The sequence below is a fragment of the Chlorocebus sabaeus genome, chromosome 18 (genome assembly GCF_047675955.1).
Source record: "Chlorocebus sabaeus isolate Y175 chromosome 18, mChlSab1.0.hap1, whole genome shotgun sequence".
NCBI lineage: Eukaryota > Metazoa > Chordata > Mammalia > Primates > Cercopithecidae > Chlorocebus > Chlorocebus sabaeus.
Window position 1 is genome coordinate 5,099,290 of NC_132921.1, and position 19,048 is coordinate 5,118,337.

General features: G+C 42.4%; 1 long non-coding RNA gene across 1 annotated transcript; it reads right to left on the reverse strand.

Annotated features, from left to right (window-relative positions):
* Positions 1–1,672: 1,672 nt before the first annotated feature.
* Positions 1,673–18,442, reverse strand: LOC140708980 (uncharacterized). The gene is made up of 6 exons (XR_012089280.1): positions 17,749–18,442; positions 15,785–15,919; positions 14,805–14,897; positions 7,990–8,871; positions 6,427–6,509; positions 1,673–1,802 (listed from the first exon to the last, which is right to left on the reverse strand). It is a non-coding gene; the product is annotated as an uncharacterized lncRNA (long non-coding RNA).
* Between the last annotated feature and the right edge of the window lie 606 nt (positions 18,443–19,048).

Below are 19,048 nucleotides of genomic sequence, written 5' to 3' on the forward strand. Positions count from 1 at the left end.
TAGGAAGCCATTAGAACTAACAAGACGTTTTGCAACTAAGCATCCACAACACGAACGCAAACCTCTATAGACTGCAAGCAAAAACATTTTTGTACAATTAGTAAATAAATACCTTAAAATTTTTGTCACTCATATATGGTCCTTTAATTTCTATGTCATGTATGTCTCACAACGCATTTAAATTATTAGCTTGTATACCTACTTTATGAAAGAGTAAACATGCATAGGAGAGAGAAGTGCTCAAAAATCTTTCACTGATAGGATTATGCAATCAAAAAAGTTTGGAATCAAGCACACTGCTAGAGTTTAGTCCACCCCGTGGGGCCACTCTCAGGTAACCATGGTAACGTTAATCCGTGGCCAACTGTCTGGCAAAAGCTTAGCAACTCAACAGGGAGACAGGGAGGAGAAGGTGGACAGAGCCGGGCAGACCCGTGTCCACCCCGAGTGCACCCTGGCTCCTCACATCATCACAGGGCTGGCCTTGAGCATCTGGAGGCATCAGGTCCTCAGGTGGGGTGGCTGTCACTCCACGTCGGTGGAATGCTTTGTAGCTAAAGAAATACGCATAATTATCACCATGAGTTGATCCTACTAATGTATCAAAAGCTAAACGAGGGACTAATAAATTGTCTGAGGTCACAGAATTTTCAACATGTAATCTTCAAAACCAAATTTACAAAGCAAGTTCTCATACTTTCAAAACTACCAAGAAAAAAAAAAGGGTTATTTTATGAGCAAATGAAGTCCCAGAAATGTAACAGAATTTCATGTCAGAACAAAATGATGTTCAGAAACTGAGAAGCATATATTTGGATAATATTCTATGTAGAGAAAATATGAAAAGAGGATTCAAGAAGAAACTTGAAACGGCCACACACATACAATATACGATATTCGCCCACGTGCATTTTTCTTTCGAAAATGCATGATTTTGCATGGTTGATATTTTTCTTTCGCTTTATTCATAATGAGATGTGTAAAGTAGCAGAATTTCCAAGTTATCACTGCAAAGACCTTGAATCATACTTCATGTCTCTCAAAAATTCGGTCAGGTGGATGTTTCCTACTAAGGATTTAAAGCTATTTCACTGGCTATGCATTTTGCATTTTATAAATCATTAACACGAACAAAGTAAGAATCAAAACAGAAATACCCATTTCATAAGTGTGAAGACAGTTAACCTTTAAACAGATGGGTAGTCCCAGACAGCTCTGGAAAATTAATAGAGCTTAAACCTAAGGTCTCAGAGCTGCAGAATACATCTTTGGAGACCATGTTTTTGAGATCATCATAAATCAACTTTTTCCTCATCAGTCCCTCCTTCGTACCCAGGCTCCTACAATTGCCAGGTTATGAATATGTATATCAGGACACATCAACGGATCCAGTGCTCCGGTCTCAAAGGTTCTGACTGTGTGTTCCCTCCGCCGTCCATCCTCCCAGTTCATGAGTCTGGAAAGCCTCACCGTGGTGGGCCTGCAGCCTGGCGTGGCAGTGGCACTGGGAGACGCCACTCCACATTCCAGCTCAGAGCCTGAGCACCCTTCACGCCTGACTCCCTTGGAGGGACGCATCTCCATTTTTTATTTGTAAACCTTTGCCTACTAAATCAGCGGTGTTACGGGGGATTGTTTTGTTGTGAAAGCACTGCGTTTTTCCATGGCCAAGTCAGTTCAGATCTTAAAAGAGGCACAGCGAGCGATGGGCAAGGCTCCAAGCCGGGAGAACTGGAGGGATGAGGTTGTTGTCTCCCAGGAGATGGCTGCCTAAGCACTCACAAAAGACGTGGCTGGGACGCCTGCAGAAAATTATACACACAAAAAGGAAGAAAATGACTAGCCAATGTTATCAACGTTATCATTTTCAACTATTTAAGTAGGTGTTTGAAGGCATTTTTTTAAGATTTGGGTGAAATTCTAAATGTGGCCACAAACCCTATAAGAATGTGGATGTAAATGGAATTAAAGCCAAAAGTTTGACCTTACTGAGCTGCCAGCCTCAGCTAGGCCAGTCCAGGGAGATTCTTTCATTGGCAACCGAGAAGACATTGGCCGTGGGAGTAATGTGGAATGGGATCAGGTCATGTCTGGCCTTGAGACCTCCAGTGCCACTGCTCAGTGGGTGGTTGCAGAGCCAGCACACGGCTCTCTCTGCACAAACATTAAGCCAATCGGTGATGCTCTTGTGTAGAGAAACTTCACATTCTTTCCCCCAACATGTTGAAAGGATGAAAGGCACAACGGAATACGGTCTCGGTGTAGAGTCAAACCTGGAGATGAATAATCCCGCCAAGGACAACAAACAGCACTTTGTTCTTTCAACACAAGCCCCACCCGAGAACATTTTGTCACTTCCACTGAACAGGAGCCCTGGAAAGTTCATAATGGACACATTCGCAGCTACTTACTGTTAGAAAAGTTAATTGAGCAGCATTGTCGCAAATGTCAGGAAATTCAACAAGCCTGAAGAATTCAATACAGATATGAGCAGAACACGGATGACAGAGACCCAGGGGCACAGGTCATGACAGCCCAGGTTGTCTATGCACGGAACACAGCCGTGATAGGGCTACACCCAGAGGGACAGGCTCAGGCTTCCAGGTAGTGAGACCCACTTCTAGGGAGTGTTCGGCAGCACGTTACACACATGCCATGAAGCTGTGGCCCTGTATCTTCTATATTATTTTTATAGATACATCATTATTGAAGGGAGGCCGTTCCATTCTTTATGGACTGGGGCGTCCATCTGCTTCTCTCCTCCCTGTTCTGTGGGCAGTTCCCATCTTCCCGCGGCCCTGTTTGGAAAGAAAGGAACCGCAAGCTGTTTTACGAGGTGGGGAGGGCAGACGGGTCCGCTCACAGGGACAGGTACGGCGCTCCTGGAGCGGGATACAGTCCGTCGAGGGCCACTTCCTGATGCAGACACTGGGCTCGGAATGTGTGTTACATCCCCAGGAGTTCTGCATCATAAAAATCATAAAGAGTAACGTCCCATGTCTGGAAACAGAAACGATTCCTACGAGAATTTATGCGCTCAATGTAATTAATCTGCATGTTTGGGACATCTCATCACAGGCCTGTCTTCTTTGGCTAATTATTAAAGCCTGATTCAATGGATCTGCTCAGTTATAGTCCCAGATAAACAGCCTTTCTCCCCACCCACCCCCGAATTCTTTAACTTAAGGGTTTAGCAAATTCACCTGACAAAGAGTTAGGTTTCAATGCTGACCCTCATAATGTGATCTTTTCTCTTCCTGTTTTGTTTTCTTCCTTCTTAAAGAGATAGTCACCAGAGGCAATTTCACTTTCTGTAGCCACAAGATTCAACAAGGCCTCGGCTGATCGCCCTTCAGTCCATCAGCGTTTCCCACCACATGGGAGAAACTTGACCACGTTCATTGTAGAAATCCGTCTAACCAAGAGAGTTGTATGTAACAAGTATTTTCAGGCTTACTCTGTTTCCCAAACCTTTTATAATAGAAATTTTCACTATCACCTCCCTGGGCAAAAAAGTACAAAATCTGCATGTTTGTGTTTTAACTGCTAATAGATGCCACTTTGGCTTCTGACATGCCAGGGACCATGACTATCGCTGATGGTCACGGGACCACCTGTGTGTTTGAGCTGAGTGTTAAGAGTGTTTACAAGAAAAGGCCACTCTCAGGGGAATCTGGTGTCAGTTACACAGTTTATAAATTAACAAGAAATGGAGGCTGATCTGAATGGGACTGATCTAGACTCTTTGGGAATTTTGTGCACTCAATAAAGATCTAAAGATACTGCAGACACCATTCACCAGCGTTGCTTCACCCAGACTTTACACAAAAGACCCAGCAGAGGTATCAGATAGACTTTCATCCTGCCCTAGCTTGAGTGTCCCAAAGACAAAGCGATGTCTTTAGTAATTACAACACTGTTGCTCATTGTTTATTTTCCTCTTATGAGGCCATAAGGCCCAGCAGCACCTTAGAGCATCAAATGTTCACTCGTGGCTGCTCCTCAGACAGGCATGGTGAGAAGAGCCCGGGGCGACCTCAAGTTTCCAACCTTAGCAGAGAGAAAAGACCAAGAACCTCACAGGACAATGTGGATCCCACAGCTTTATGATGTTGTTAAAGTAAGTGATCAACCAGTCTTGAAACTGAAACTGGAAGATAGCCTCTTGCACTTTCTTTATGAGCACTCTTTGTCGCCTTAATTCCATTGTCCTCTTCCCGCCTGCCTTGGCCCCACCTGCAGCCCCGTGTTGGGTTAGCCTGGCTCCGACCTCGAAGGTTCTCTCATCTTCCCAGCAGCAGGCTGGACACTGGTTGGTTTTCTTTTAGACATCACGACAGACGCTGTAGGTCACCCACTCATTGGCCATCCCTGTGCCCCTCGGCCCCCACCCTTTTTCCTTCCTAACAGAAGAATTTTGTCCTCACTCCTGCAAGTGGCCCCATCCTTCAGGGGTGAGTCACAGTCCCCATCCCAAAGGGGAACTGTAATTATCCAAGCTGAGTGACTGGCTTAGGTCTGGACCTGCAGCATAATTCTGGCCAATAAGACCTGGAGGAGAAAGGACGGTTTGGGGAAAGTTTTTCTCATTCTGAAAAAGGACACAAGACCCTTACTGGGATGTGCAATGGCTAGACGTCTGGCTGGCAGGATTCAGGGCAAAAAGAACCTGCCTCCAAGCTTGGAGTCAGGCTGCATTCGGATGTCCTGTGACTTGCACCTGAATGAGGCAGACACTCAACTCTCCAGCTGTCTGGTGCCTCCAGCCCTCACTGTTTATGCACCACCAACCCTGCTGGGGACTGTCCCATCAGAGAGGGCAACTAGAGCACCCTTGGCCCCCACCCCATTCCCAGGCTGGGCCTGGCCCCAGGGCACAGCCAGAGGAGTTCAGTCCAGAGGGCACATAGTGCCTTTAGTCCAATGTCCTGATGCCCGTCCGGGCTGGCAAGTGACCCTCTAAAATCATGTGAATCGATGATCAGGGTGAAGGGGAATAGCTCTAAATGCAACTGGGGAAAGACATTGGTTCAGCTATGTGACCTCAAAAGGAATATTCAATAATAAAGTTTTGAATTCCATTACTGAGTCACTGAATAATATGGTTAGCATTAAACAAAATTTTATTGTCTGCCTGTTTGTTCCATAAAATAAATATATATTTTATCTAATCCAAATTGCATCCGACTGCTGTAATTTGTGAGAGGTGTTGAAATGCTTTTCTTGCTATTATTTTTAATGTGTTTTCCTAGATAATGAACTCGGGCTTAGAATCACAGAAATTCGAGATTGAAGGGCGCTCCCGCGTCAGCGGACACCAGGCTGCCAGACTCAGGATGGCCAGGCACCCCCACAGGGGACAGGCCACAGAAGCAGGACACCACGACGGGGGTGGGGAGAAGACTTTACTTGGCCATTTCTAGTTTGACAGCTCCAAGTTGGGGGTGCCTCTCCTAGAGAAAGCTATATTTTGCAACCCCTTCCCCACACAATGAAGATCTTTATTGTTATTCTCAGATACAGTCTTCTTTTTATTTGGGGGTGAAGGACTGGAAGAATAAAACCCAAGCGCTCTAGCTCGGTCATCTGTGTATGGGTAACTCGCTACAAACTACAGTAAAATGACCAAAAGGCATCCCTCTCCCCTGTGTAACAAGTCACACCCCTGCTTCCAAATCCCCTTTATTTTTGAGAAAATAGAGCCTTTTATTTCATTTCTTAATTAAATACATATTTAAAATACAAAACAGAATCTTACATGGGTGAAAATAGTAGGTGACATGTATTTCTTGGAAGGTCTTGAGAAAAGAGCATGAACTCAGAGGACAATAAATAGCACAAAAGGATAAAGCTGTGCACACTCCACACACTTCACAACTGGATGGAGCAACACATCTGGAACGTGTAGACCCACAGCCCACTTAATGCCACCTCTGTGACCGTCCGTGAAGACTCCGGTGCCTTCAGAGCAAGGCCCTCCCTGCCATCAGTGCAGTGAGTGTGCAGTGAGACGGGACACGAGGTCACAGGGAAAGGTGCACGTGAGTGCTTACACACACACTCAAGCACATAACACACAAGTGTATACAAGGACATTACACACACGAGTACACATGCAGGACTGCACATGCAAGGACACAACACACACACAAGTACATATACATAAGTGCACACACACGAGTAAACAACATACATGCACAGAAATGAGTGTACACATCTAGGTACACACATGAGCACACAGCACACACGGTGTGTGTGTGCAAGTGTGCAAGTGCATACATGAACACACAACACACATGCACACACAAGTATACGTGAGTACACACGTGCGAGTGCACACACAAGTACACAACACACACACACACAAGTACACAACACACACACACACAGCCGACATTCCAGTGGTGGGGCTTCGCTCCCACTCACCTCTGCACCTGGGAGTCACACATCTCAGGAGCTGGCAGGGATCCCAGGGCAGAATCCATCTCCTGGAGATGTGGCAGAGCCTCCTGCAACCACAGGAGAGCGAAATGTGGGCATGTGGCCTGAGGTTGATGGCATCAGGGAGGCGAGTAGGAGAAGGAGAAGCTCCAAGGAGATCATTGTGACAGGGATGTCCCCACAGGAGCCCCTGCCCAGCACCTGCTCGGACGGCATGACTGCAGGAGCCGGGGGCTGCAGGGCCTGTGGTCATGAAGGGTGCCAGCTATGGGCAGACCCTCCGCAGGGTACTGGAGGGGCGAGAGGCCATATTAGCAGCTACTCCTTGAAGAGGCTGAAACAGGATGTCACCCTGGCCACGCTGTACACCCCGTAGCCTCCAGGACATGGGAGGGTGTGGCTCCTGGGGCCCGAGAGGCGGGGTGGTCTCTGCTCCCCTGGCCTGGGGCTGTGGTAATTTTTGCGTCAGGAGCATCTGTGGTGAATAACGACACAAATGTCACCTCAGCAGGAGGGAGTGAGAGAGGCCATGACTGTATCAGGTGGCCCCCAAAGAATTTTTCTAGAATCTTCTACACTGTGGGTCTCAAGCATTTGGGTCTCAGCACTCTTTTACATCTAACTATAGAGAACCCAAATAACTTCAGTTTGTGTGGATATAACTACTGATAGGCCGGGTGCAGTGACTCACGCCTGTAGTTCCAGCACTTTGGCAGGCTGAGGTGGGCAGATCACAAGGTCAGGAGTTCAAGACCAGCCTGGCCAATAGGGTGAAACCCCATCTCTACTAAACATACAAAAATTAGCCAGGTATGGCGGCACATGCCTGTAGTTCCAGCTACTCGGGAGGCTGAGGCAGGAGAATTGCTTGAACCCAGGAGGCAGAGGTTGTAGTGAGCCGAGATCACGCCACTGTACTCCAACCTGGGTGACAGAGCAAGACTCCATCTCAAAAAACAAAATAAATTAAATTAAATAAAAAATAGAACAATGTTGATCTCACAGATCCCCTAAAAATCCCTTGGGGACCCCCAGAAACCCACCCCCCACCACCAACTGTTCCTGAGAGCAGCTGGTCTACCCTGTCCAGTAGAATCGGGTTATTGCTAATTGGTTAACCTGTGTGATCAGGAAAATGTCACATGGGTGACATTTGCACAAGTTCTGTGTTGACCTTTGAGCTGGGTTTGGAACAGTTAATGGAGAGGGCTATTGGAGAAAGTGGTGTAGAGATCCTGTTTTCATGATCCCAAGAGGTGAGATCCCAAATGCCCTCCAACAGCCATGGCAAAGAGCTGTCACTGTCTCCTTGAGGCACAGCAATGTCCCCCATGGCACTGCTTGCACAGCCTCAGGTGCGGTGGGAACTAGTAGTTACTGAGCACTTACTAACCACTAATTGTTTCATATATGTATTTAATTCCTCAAACAACTCTAAGGTAGAATCTAAATGAAGGAATTAAGAGTTAGAGAGGCCAAGTACATAAGAAAAGTGCTGGCAGCCATGTTTTCAGGGTGGCAAAGGATTCTGCCCGTCCTCTCCGTTACCTGCTGTATGTCACCTGTCTGCCAGCAGCTCCTCTGGGCAGGGATTCAGCAGATTCGCAGCCTCGCCCTGTGTCCTGAGAGAGCTCCCGTTCAGATGAGGGCCATGGAACCAGGGAAGAGAATTGGTAAAATGAGGTCACTAGAGAGCATGTTGGGCAGACGGCGCTGGACGTGTCAGGCAGTGAGACCGCCGGGAGGAGACTGCCACGGTTCTGTCTTCAAGGAGCCCTGGGAGGTGGACTTCCATCCCCATCCCAGCCAGGGTTACATAGCCAAGAGGAAGAGAGGCGCCTCCCCCAGCAGACTGGCCCACTCCCAGGCCCCCACACAGCACATCAGGAAGGCACACTAGGGTCCGAGCAGCTCCCCAACCCGTTACCACATTTCATCTCCAAGGAAAAGTCAGCACCATTCCTTAGGATGTGAAGCTTGATAAAAATAAATGCCCACACCAGTTTTCCTGGGAGACAGGAAGAACACTAAGCCCCTTCTTTGCAGAGCACCCTCTGGCGTTCCACCCTACAAGGAGTCCTGAGCTTGTGCAAACCACGGGAGAAAAGCGTGGCCCAATGTTGAACAAAGAATTGTCCTTGGGGATCCCTGCCACCTTCTTGCACGTGCCATCTAAGGGCAGGATAACCAGGGTGGGGAGGTTCCTGCACACAAGGCCATGCCATTGCCATGGTGAGGAAGGGCCTACACTATCTCCCAGCACCTCCTCAACAGAAGCAAACCACAGAGCTGGCCCAACCATTGGATGGAGTCATTGAGATGCCAACATCATGAAGGTAGAGGACCCGTCTCTAGAATCAGACACGCCCAGCGCTTCCTCCAGCCTCTGCACCTTCTTAGAATTTCAACCTCTCAGCGTCTCAGGTTCACCTACCATGAAACAGGAAAAATAAAGCTACTCCCCAGTTGTTGGGAAGAGCCAAAGAAATGATGTTCATGAAGCATTAACTAAATACTGTGATGTTAACCAGCTGTTGGCGTCAACCGACAGCTTACTCTGTCAGACTCTCTGGTGACTTCCGCCTGGACAGCCCAAATAGTCTGTGTGTTGGTAAAAAGACACAGACGACACCAAAATACATTTTCTGCCACACTTTAAAAAATACCCTTTGAGTGTGGATCTAGTACATAATTGTGCAAAATTTCTTCATTCCTGTAACTTGGGCTTGATTTAGAAACACACACTTCCCTTCTCTTTGTCCCATACGTACAAGGCCCAGCACACACATGTGCCAATGTTCGAAAATAAAGAAAGCTTTCGTGGCCCAGGGCCGTCAGATACTAAGGAAACTATATAACTTCCCTCTGATTTCTTTTTTTCTTTCCTTTCCTTTTTTTTTTTTTCTTTCTTGACGTTACAAGAGTATTTGTCAGGTGCTAGGTAGAGAATAATGACACCGTATAGAAGAAATAGCCTGGGTGACCCGTTCCTTTCTCGAGATGTGGATGGGTGCTTTTGAATTACAGAAAAACCTCTACTTTTTTAACTACTGAGTAAAAAGGGAAAAAATAACCACAACCCAGTGCTTTTACATTTCACATATGCTGTCTGGGTATGCAGTGCAGGGCACCGTGAATGAGTGCAGGATTTGGTATAAATCTTTTCCTATTTTGTGTTTCAGAAGGTATGCAACAGAAAACCCGTTCTAACAATAAATGCTAGTCACCTGAGGTCTATAGCTTGTTTTGTAGCTAAGAAAATAAAGCCTCCGCTCACCCTTGGCCAACTGAGTTACATTTTATGCTATTATGAAAGCATTGCAAGGCTTTTTTCCATATCAATTTGAAATTATACATCTGGGAAATCCCAGTACAACGGCAGTCCACGCTTTGTTTCTCTGTGTGGCCCCTGCAATTACTAGAACGTGCAGCTGTAATTTAGCTCAGGTAAAATTCAATCAGTCACCCTGAGCACAATGAAATCTCCATCTACAGAAAAAAAGAAAGAGGAGGAAGAAGAGGAGGAAGAGAAGGGAAGGGAAAGAGGGTGAGAAGGAGAGAAAGAGGAAGATGAAGAAGTAGAAGGGGAAAATCCAGGAGGCGGAGGAGAAATAAAAGGAAAAACTGAAGAGGGTTTTCCTGCAAATGGCCCAGGGAGCCATAGGAGTTTCTACAACAAATTGATTAGAATATTTAAATTCTGGTTGTAATAGGAAATTTAGCTGAGGAGAAGCAGTGCTAAGCATTGGAATTAACATGAAACAGATTTTAATCTGTTTTACAGCCTTCTTGGATTCGTTATAAAATATAATATTCTTTGCATTAAAAATAGAAAGAGGAGAAGAAAGAAGGGAGATTTTGTTGGTGTGCTGAGTTTCACAGGGAGACGCCAAGAGATTGTGAGTAGGGCCAACCTGAAAAGCACGGTCCAGTGGAAAAAACATTTATTGAGAGAAGTCAGCACATGATTTGCCTAACTGGAAAGTGGAATCCCACCGTCAAAGAGCCTAGGTTCTTTAAAGAAAAAGTCTCAGATGGCTCTACTCATTTTTTTTATTTCATTCTTTTATCGCACAACTTTTACAAGTTATATAGGAAAGACTGTGATTGTTAATCAAATATTTCTAGACCTTTGTTCCGTAATTGTTTCATAGACGTCATTTAGCGAAGAGCAGATGATTTAGCAATAATTCACTTAAAGGTCAAGCATCTTCCTTCAGGCACTGATAGGCTGGTCCTCGTGTTATACACATTTTCAAGGCAATAATCTGATTTACTATAATATTTTACCAATATGTTTGTTTGCTTCTGGTCACGTGACCTTGTAAATTCACACCTTGATCTCTTCATTCTGCTCTAAATCCCCCAGTATAGATAAAATGTCTTTAAACTTTTTATTTTAAGATTCCCTTGCAGTTGTAAGAAATAATACAAAGGGATCGCATTTACCCTTGACCTGGTTCCTCCAACATCTTTCAAAACTACAGTACAACACCACCCCAGGATGTTGACCCAGAGACAGGCAAGATACTGAACACTCCGGCCCCACAGGATCGCCCCTCTCTCCTTCTCATCCGTCCTCTGGCTGCCACTCCATCTTTAGTCCCTGCAAACCACTAATCTGTTCTCTATTTCCGTAATTTTGCATTTCAGTGATGTTACACAAAAGTGCTCTTTTCCACCCAGCATAAATCCCTGGAGATCCATCCAAGGTATTACACACATTGATAATCCACTCCTTCCTATCAGTGGAGTAGAGTTCCACAGCATGGATATACCAGAGTTTGCCTAACCATTCACTGATGAAGGACATCTAGGTTGTTTCTAGCTTAGGCCTATTACAAATAAACTGCTGGCTGGGCACGGTGACTCACACCTGTAATCCCAGCACTTTAGGAGGCCAAGGCAGGTGAATCACTTGAGGTCAGGAGTTTGAGGCCAGCCTGGCCAACACGGTGAAACCTCATCTCTACTTAAAAAAAAAAAAAAATACAAAAATTAGCTAGGGGTAGTGGCGTGCACCTGTAGTCCCTGCTACTGGGGAGGCTGAGGCATGAGTATTTCTTGTACCTTAGAAGCAGAGGTTGTAGTGACCTGAGATCACACCACTGTACTCCAGCCAGGGTGACAGAGAGAAACTCTGTCTCAAAAAAATGAAAATAAAAATAAGTAAAAAATAAAACTCTTGTATACAGTCATACATAGATTTTTATGTAGGCATATGATTTTATTTATCTGGGAAAAGTGCCTGAGAGTGAAATTATTGGGTCATATGGTAGGGTTCGTTTTTTAAGAAACTGTCAAACTGTTTTACAAAATGGCTATACCATTTTACATTTCACAAGAGAAGTTTGAGTGACCCAGTTTCTCCTCATTCTCACCAGGCCTTGGTGTTGTCATTATTTTTTGTTTTAGCCATTCTGATAGATGTATAATATCTCATTGTGATTTTAATTTGCATTCCCCTAATGGCTAATGATATTGAACATATTTTTATGTAAGCACATAAAAAGATGTTTGCCATCTCTATGTCCTGTTAGATGAAATGTCTCTCTACGTCTTTTGTGAATTTTCTAATTGGATTGTTTGCTCTTTTACTGTTAGATTTTGAAAACTTCTTATATATTCTAGATACTAATCATTTTCAGATACATAGTTTACATATACATTCTCAATTTCTATACATTGTCTTGTCATCCTCCTGACAAGGTCCATCATGGAGCAGAAGATTTTTATTTTTATGAAATCCAATTTATCACATTTTTATTTTGTGGCTCGTACTTTTGGTCTAGAATCTAAGGACTCTTTAGACGGCCCTAGGTTAGAAAATTTTCTCTATGTTTTCTCTAAAATTTTTACAGTTTTACATTTTACCATCTTGTATCCATTTGGCATTAATTTTTGTATAGGATATGAGGTTTAGGTTGCAGGGTTTGTTTTTTGTTTTGTTTTGGACACAGGAATGTCAAATTACTCTGGCACCATTTGTTATAAAAAAAGCTGTCTTTCTTCCATTAAATTGCTTTTGTACCTTTTTCAAAAGTAAGTTGTGTGTATTTGTGTGAGGTCTGTATCTGGATTATCTATTCTTTTGCACTGATCTACACAGCTAGGCTTCTACCAATTCCATGTGGTCTTGATTACTGTAGTTACATAATAAGTCTGAAATTCAAGAGACTGCTCCCATTTTAACCTCCTTTTTGAAAATTATTTTCGCTATTTTAGTTCCCTTGTATTTCAATATAATTTTACAATAATCTTGTGTATGTCTACAAAAAACCTTGCTGGAATTTTGAAAGGAAGTGTGTTAAATCTTTACATCTATTAATATTTAGGGAGAAATGATATCTTCAAAATGCTGAATCTTCCGATTCATGAATTCACTGTGACCCTTCATTTATTTAAATATTCTTTGATTATTTCATCAGGATTTTGCATATGCATTCTATATATGTTTTGTCAGATTTACAGTTAAATATTTCATTTTTAGGGGTGGTTGGAAATGGTACTTGTTGTATTTTTAATGTCAGTTTCAATGTGTTCATTGCCAGTACATAGAAGTTTTTATATATTTTCCTTGTGTATTGTCACCTTGCTTAACTTGTTTATTAGTTCTAGGAGTTTTTTGAAAGATTCCTTGGGATTGTCTATACAGACCACCATGTTATCTAATAGGGAGAATTTTACCATTCTCATCCTGATCTATATGCCTTTAATTTTATTTTCTTGCCTTATTACACTGACTCAAATTTCCAGCATAATGTTGAATAAGAGTAATAAGAACAGACATCTTTGCTTTTTTTCCAATCTTAGGGAAAAAGCATTCAGTGCCGATGCCCTTTATCAAGTTGAAAAGTTGCCATCTATTTATATTTCTCTGAGATTTGTTTTTAACATGAATGGATGTTGAATTTTGTTAAGTGATTTTTCTGTATTGATTGACGTGAGTATGTGATTTCTTTAGCCTGTTAAAATAATTAATTACATTAATTGATTTTTGAATATTGAGCCAGCTTATATCCCTGAAATAAACCCTATTTGGTCAGGGTGTATAATTTTCCATACATTGCTGAATTTTATTTGCTAATTTTTTTGTAAAGAATTCTTGCACCTGTATTCATGAAGGACACTGACTTATAGTTTTCTTTTTTTGTACTGTCTACTGTTGGCATCAAAGAAATATTCACTTCATAAAGCATTAGAAAATGTTTCCCTCCTCTTTTATTTTCTAGAATAGATTGTGTAAATGTGACAATAATTCTCTAAGCATTGAGTGGAAATCTCCAGTGAAACCATCTGGGCTTGGAGATTTAATTTATGACAAATTTTAAACTATGAATTAAATTTCCTTAATAGATATAGAGCTATTCCTTGTATTCATTTTTATATTAGATGTGTTGTGACATTTTATGTTTTTCAAAGAATTAGTTCATTTAATCTAAGTTGCCAAATTTATGGACATATAATTGTTCCCAGAATTATTTTATCATTTTTAAATGCCAGTGAGGTTTGTAAGACTCTATTTTCATTCTTAGTATCAGTAACTTTTGTTTTTCTCTTTTTTTTTCTTTGCCAGCCTTGCTAGAGGTTTGTCAATTTGATTGGTCTGTTCAAAAAATAGCTTTTTGTTTCTTTGATTTTTCTCTATTGTTTTTCTGTTTTCAATTTTATTGACTTCTGCTCTTATTTCCTTCCTTCTGCTTGCTTTGCACTTATTTTACCCTTTTTCTAGATTTTTGAGGTGGGAGCTTATATTATTGATTTGATACTTTTCTTATCATACTGATATAGCCACTACTCCTTTTCTTTGATTAACATTTGCATGACATATCTTTTTCTATCCTTTCAATTGTGCTATATTGTTATATTTAAAGTAAGTTTCTTGTTGAAAGCTTATAGTTATGTCATGCTTTCTAATTTGTTCCACCAATCTCTGTCTTTTAATTTATGTATTTAGGCAATTTACATTTAATGTAATCATTGATATGTTAGGTCTCATGTCTGACTTTTTTTTTTTCCTGCTTGTTCTTGTTGCTCTTTTTGTTTCTCTGTGTTCTTTTTCATGCCTTCCTGTGGATTACTTGAACATTTTTTAGAATTTGATTTTAATTTATCTGTAATCTTTCTTAGTGTAATACTGTCTATTGGTTTCATCATTTTACTAATTTAAATGAAATATAAAAACCTTACCTCCTTTTACATTCCTTACTTTCCCCTGATTATAATTATCTTTAATATATCCTTTTCTTATATTTAGAACTTTATCAGACAGTGATTTGATTTTTGTTTCAACCATTAAACACGATTTAGAAAAGTCAAGTGGAGAAACAAATTCTATTGTATTTACCCATATTTTTGCTTACCTTGCTCTTCTTTGCTTTATGATGGTCCAAGATTCCCTTTTATCATTTCCTTTCTCTTAAGAGAACTCCTTTTGCCGTTCTTTTTGAGTTGGTCTGCTGGAGACAAATTATTTTAGTTTTCATTCATCTGACACTGTTTAGATTTCCTCTTTATTTCTGAAGAATATTTTAACTGAATATATGATTCTGGGTTGACAGTTCTTTTCTTTCAGCACTTGAAAAACATTCCATGGGTTCTCATAAAAAAAAATCCCAAGTCATCAAAATTGTTTCTTTCCTCTAGGTAAGGTCTACTTTTTTATTGTTGCTTTAATTTTTTTAAATCTTTAGTTTTTAGAAATTTGATGATGCTATATCTTGGTGTAAATTTACTTGGGTTTATTCTGCTTGAGGTTCATGCAGCTTCTGGAATTTGTAGGTTTATGTATTTTATACCTATTTTGTCATCTTTTGCTAGAGACGATAAGTTATTGTAAAGTTTTCTGTTTTGTTCTGTTGCTCTTCTCCTGGCCCTATAGCAAAAGGGCTTTCTGTCTGTGCCAACTGGCATTTCTGGGTTGTCAGCTTTTTCAGCTCCATGTCTAGTATATATGAGGCAAAAAGAAAACCCACAGAATGTACCATTGTGTCATTCCTTGGGTCCTAACATCTCTGGGCATCTACTTCCTTCTCTCTATTATTCAGAGTCTCCTTATATTTGTTTCCTATATAATGACTAGGGACTTTAGTTTACTTAGTGGAAGGAAAAGGGTGTCTACTCTGCCTCAAAATGAAAACAGCCACCAAAATATATATAAATCTGTTTGAAAAGTCTAGCCAAGCTCAAGTATAATGTGCACATCTATGTCCCCACTTCCTTAAACAAGAAGGAAAAAAGTCACATGGAAATGAGTGTATCTAGAGAAGGTTTTCTATCCAGAAACACTCAGAATCAATTAAGAGTCCAGGTTCCCATGCAGTAACAGGTCCGAAGCACCCACCAGTACAAGGAGTTGAAGCCATTCTCATTTCAGGAGCTGAAATTGAGCTTTCCCGGTCACAAACAGGGGTTGTTGAAAACTCACTTATGTAGCGAGCATCACATGTGCGAGGGTGGGAAGAAGTGGGGAAAGCACCTGGACCACACATCAAGAATAAAGGGAAAATCTTACACTTACTAGAAAGAAAGATTACACGCAATTAGAATGATCACAGATTTCAAATCAGGTATAAAAAATGCCAGCACACGATGAAGTAATATCATCAGAACGTTAAAGAAAATACACTATCAATTTACAATTCTGTATCCAGACACATGATCACTCGATAATGTAGAATAAAGAAATTTCTAGACTTAGGAAAACTGAGAATTTACTAATTAAGAACCCTCCCTCGCAGGCAAGAAAAAACTATCAAAAATATGTGCTTAGAAAGAAGGAAAGCAAACCCAGAAGGAAAAGGGAGAGTATAGTATAATATGCAAGCCAAGAAATCAGTAAAAGGAAAAAAAAAAGTTGATAAATCTAAGTGCTGATTTTTAAATAAAGTTTTAAAAAAGAAGAAACTAATGAAAAGACTGAAGTTTGTGGATTTTTAAAATGCTGAAGTGGAAGTTCTAAATCAGTGCTATTCCCAATCCAACTGGGACATGTGTAAAAAGTAATGAGGTCGATCGTCTCCCTTGGAGAGCTTGGGAAGTACTGTTCTCCAAGCAACAAGAAGGGGAGGCTCAGGGGGAGGGGTTCATGGCAAAGTCAAAGTGCACTAAGATCCTTGTCTTTTACTGAAGGAAGTTAGAGATCGAGAATAAATTTAGATTTAATTAGAAATTTATCCATCTGCTTCGAGGTATTAGACAAGTGTTTGCCAGGTTTTTTAAGCCATTTAAGGCTGTTTGAACAATTAGCATTACTAACAAAATAAACTCATGCCCCATGGAAGATAGTATATTTTGCCATTAAAAGTCATCAAAGCAAGTTTCTCAAATCCTGAATGTCTTGCAATTGCCTTCTAATGCATTTTGCATAATTTTAGACAGAACGAACTTCCCATTTACAAAGTGAATAGTCTAGAAAGAGTCTGCGGATGTTTCTGGCAGATCTGAATCGCGGTCCCATCCAGGGAAAGTCGATTCGGCCAGTATGAGGTATCTGGAAGCCTTTTTATGCACAGAAATGTCTTCTTTTTTTTTTTTTTTTTTTTGAGACGGAGTCTCGCTCTGTCGCCCAGGCTGGAGTGCAGTGGCCGGATCTCTGCTCACTGCAAGCTCCGCCTCCCGGGTTCACGCCATTTTCCTGCCTCAGCCTCCCGAGTAGCTGGGACTACAGGCGCCCGCCACCTCGCCCGGCTAGTTTTTTGTATTTTTTTAGTAGAGACGGGGTTTCACCGGGTTAGCCAGGATGGTCTCGATCTCCTGACCTCGTGATTCGCCGGTCTCGGCCTCCCAAAGTGCTGGGATTACAGGCTTGAGCCACCGCGCCCGGCCCAGAAATGTCTTCTTGCCAAATTTCTTTCTAATGCAGCGTGGCCACTTAAGTATCGTAAACATTCTATTGAATTTTCAATCTAATATTTTGCAGCTTACAAATGTGCCTAACTTAATCACTTTTTAGGTTGGAAGAAAAGTAAATTCCTACATACCTCACCACTTTATGACTTCATTAATAATAAGCAAAGGTTTTAGAGGAAAGGGAGGGTTCAGGTAAGCTTTGTGGGATGGATGTGCAGGCACAACTGGTTGTTGTTGTTATTTTATAACATTTTTCCTGGTGTCTCAAAGTAATGTTTTATATACACACACACACACACACATACACATATATATATATATACACACACACACACATTCATTTGTTCATTATATAAAATTTGGGGAAAATTTTATTCACCTTTTTTTAATTGACAAATAAAAATTGTATACATTTATGCTGTGCGTCATTGTTAAAGAAATTAAGTGAAAACTTACCATAACACCACCACAGTGTCTGGAATTTTCTTTCTGGCCTTTCTTCCATGTGTAAATATGGCCACACCGCTACCATCAGCTCTTACGTGTGTCACGCACAGTGCAAAGTGCTTCATGCACATGATGTCTCAAATATTTTGCTCTTGAGGAAATGAAAACGCACTGGGTGAGTGTCTTGTCAAAGTCACACAGCCAAAAGGAGGAAGCTCCAGGATTCAAAGGAGAGTCAGTCTCCAAAGCCACAGCTTTCCTGACTAACACTGCTGTTGTCCTCTCTCCCGCCCTGAAAGGTGAATGATTGTCACACCAATGTTTCCGGTAATTCCCTGAGGTTCAGAAGTGCTGGGGAGATTGCCATGTAACAGACATGGCTGGCATGGGAACCCAGGTCCACTGATGCCACGGCGGCTCTCTTCACCTTTTCCCGCCATCACCTCCATCCTGCTGGGACAGCCTCAGGACCAACACTCAGAGCTCACAACAAGGGGAGGAGGAGAGGGGGATTTCAGGTCAGGAAGGCAGATGAGGCCATGTGGCAGGGGTCTCCTGGCCCTCCCGGGGCCTTAAGGGGATAAAAGCACAGAAGAGCAGAATAAAAAGGAAGACGGGGTGGGAAGAGGTGACACGTGGGATTCTTCCAGATTTAATAATTTTGTCAGCAGTTTTCTCACACCTAGTTTGGCAGCAATACATTTTTAAGCAACTTGCTATCATCAGTCTTTCAAAGGAGTAAACCTAAATTTAGTGGAAGCAATGCTTATTTTCTACATATATATAACGCATTTACAACATATTTCATTAAATCACACCGGTATGATGAAAAAGGAGAAACCAGACTAAATACGGCTGGGAGTAAATGCCAGCCAGTCCGGGTCAGACTGGACTAGCCGTGGATGCAAGGCAGGCCCTGGGCTCTGGGAGCAAATGCCAGCCCGTCCAGGTCAGGCTGCACCGGCCAGGGGTGCAGGGCAGGCCCCGGGCGCACACCCCATCCTCCTCCCAAAGAAGCCACAGTGAATGTGTGTGCCCGGCTCACGTGTCCTTGGTGGTAGCACATCGAGGTGAGTGACCCCACTGTGCCCTCATGCATGGAGAAGGGAGTCTGGGAGTTGGACTGAGGACAAGCCCGGCACCGACAGCCTTGGAGGGCTCCCTGGAGACTCCAGGTCACTCCCAGAGGGTACGCTCAGGGGACCCTTGCCAGTGACTCCAGGCGGCCACCCTCCTCACACTGCCAGACTAGACCCCTCCCAGTTCCCAGCAGTCACCTGCCCCAAATTCCCACCACAGGAGGCTTGGC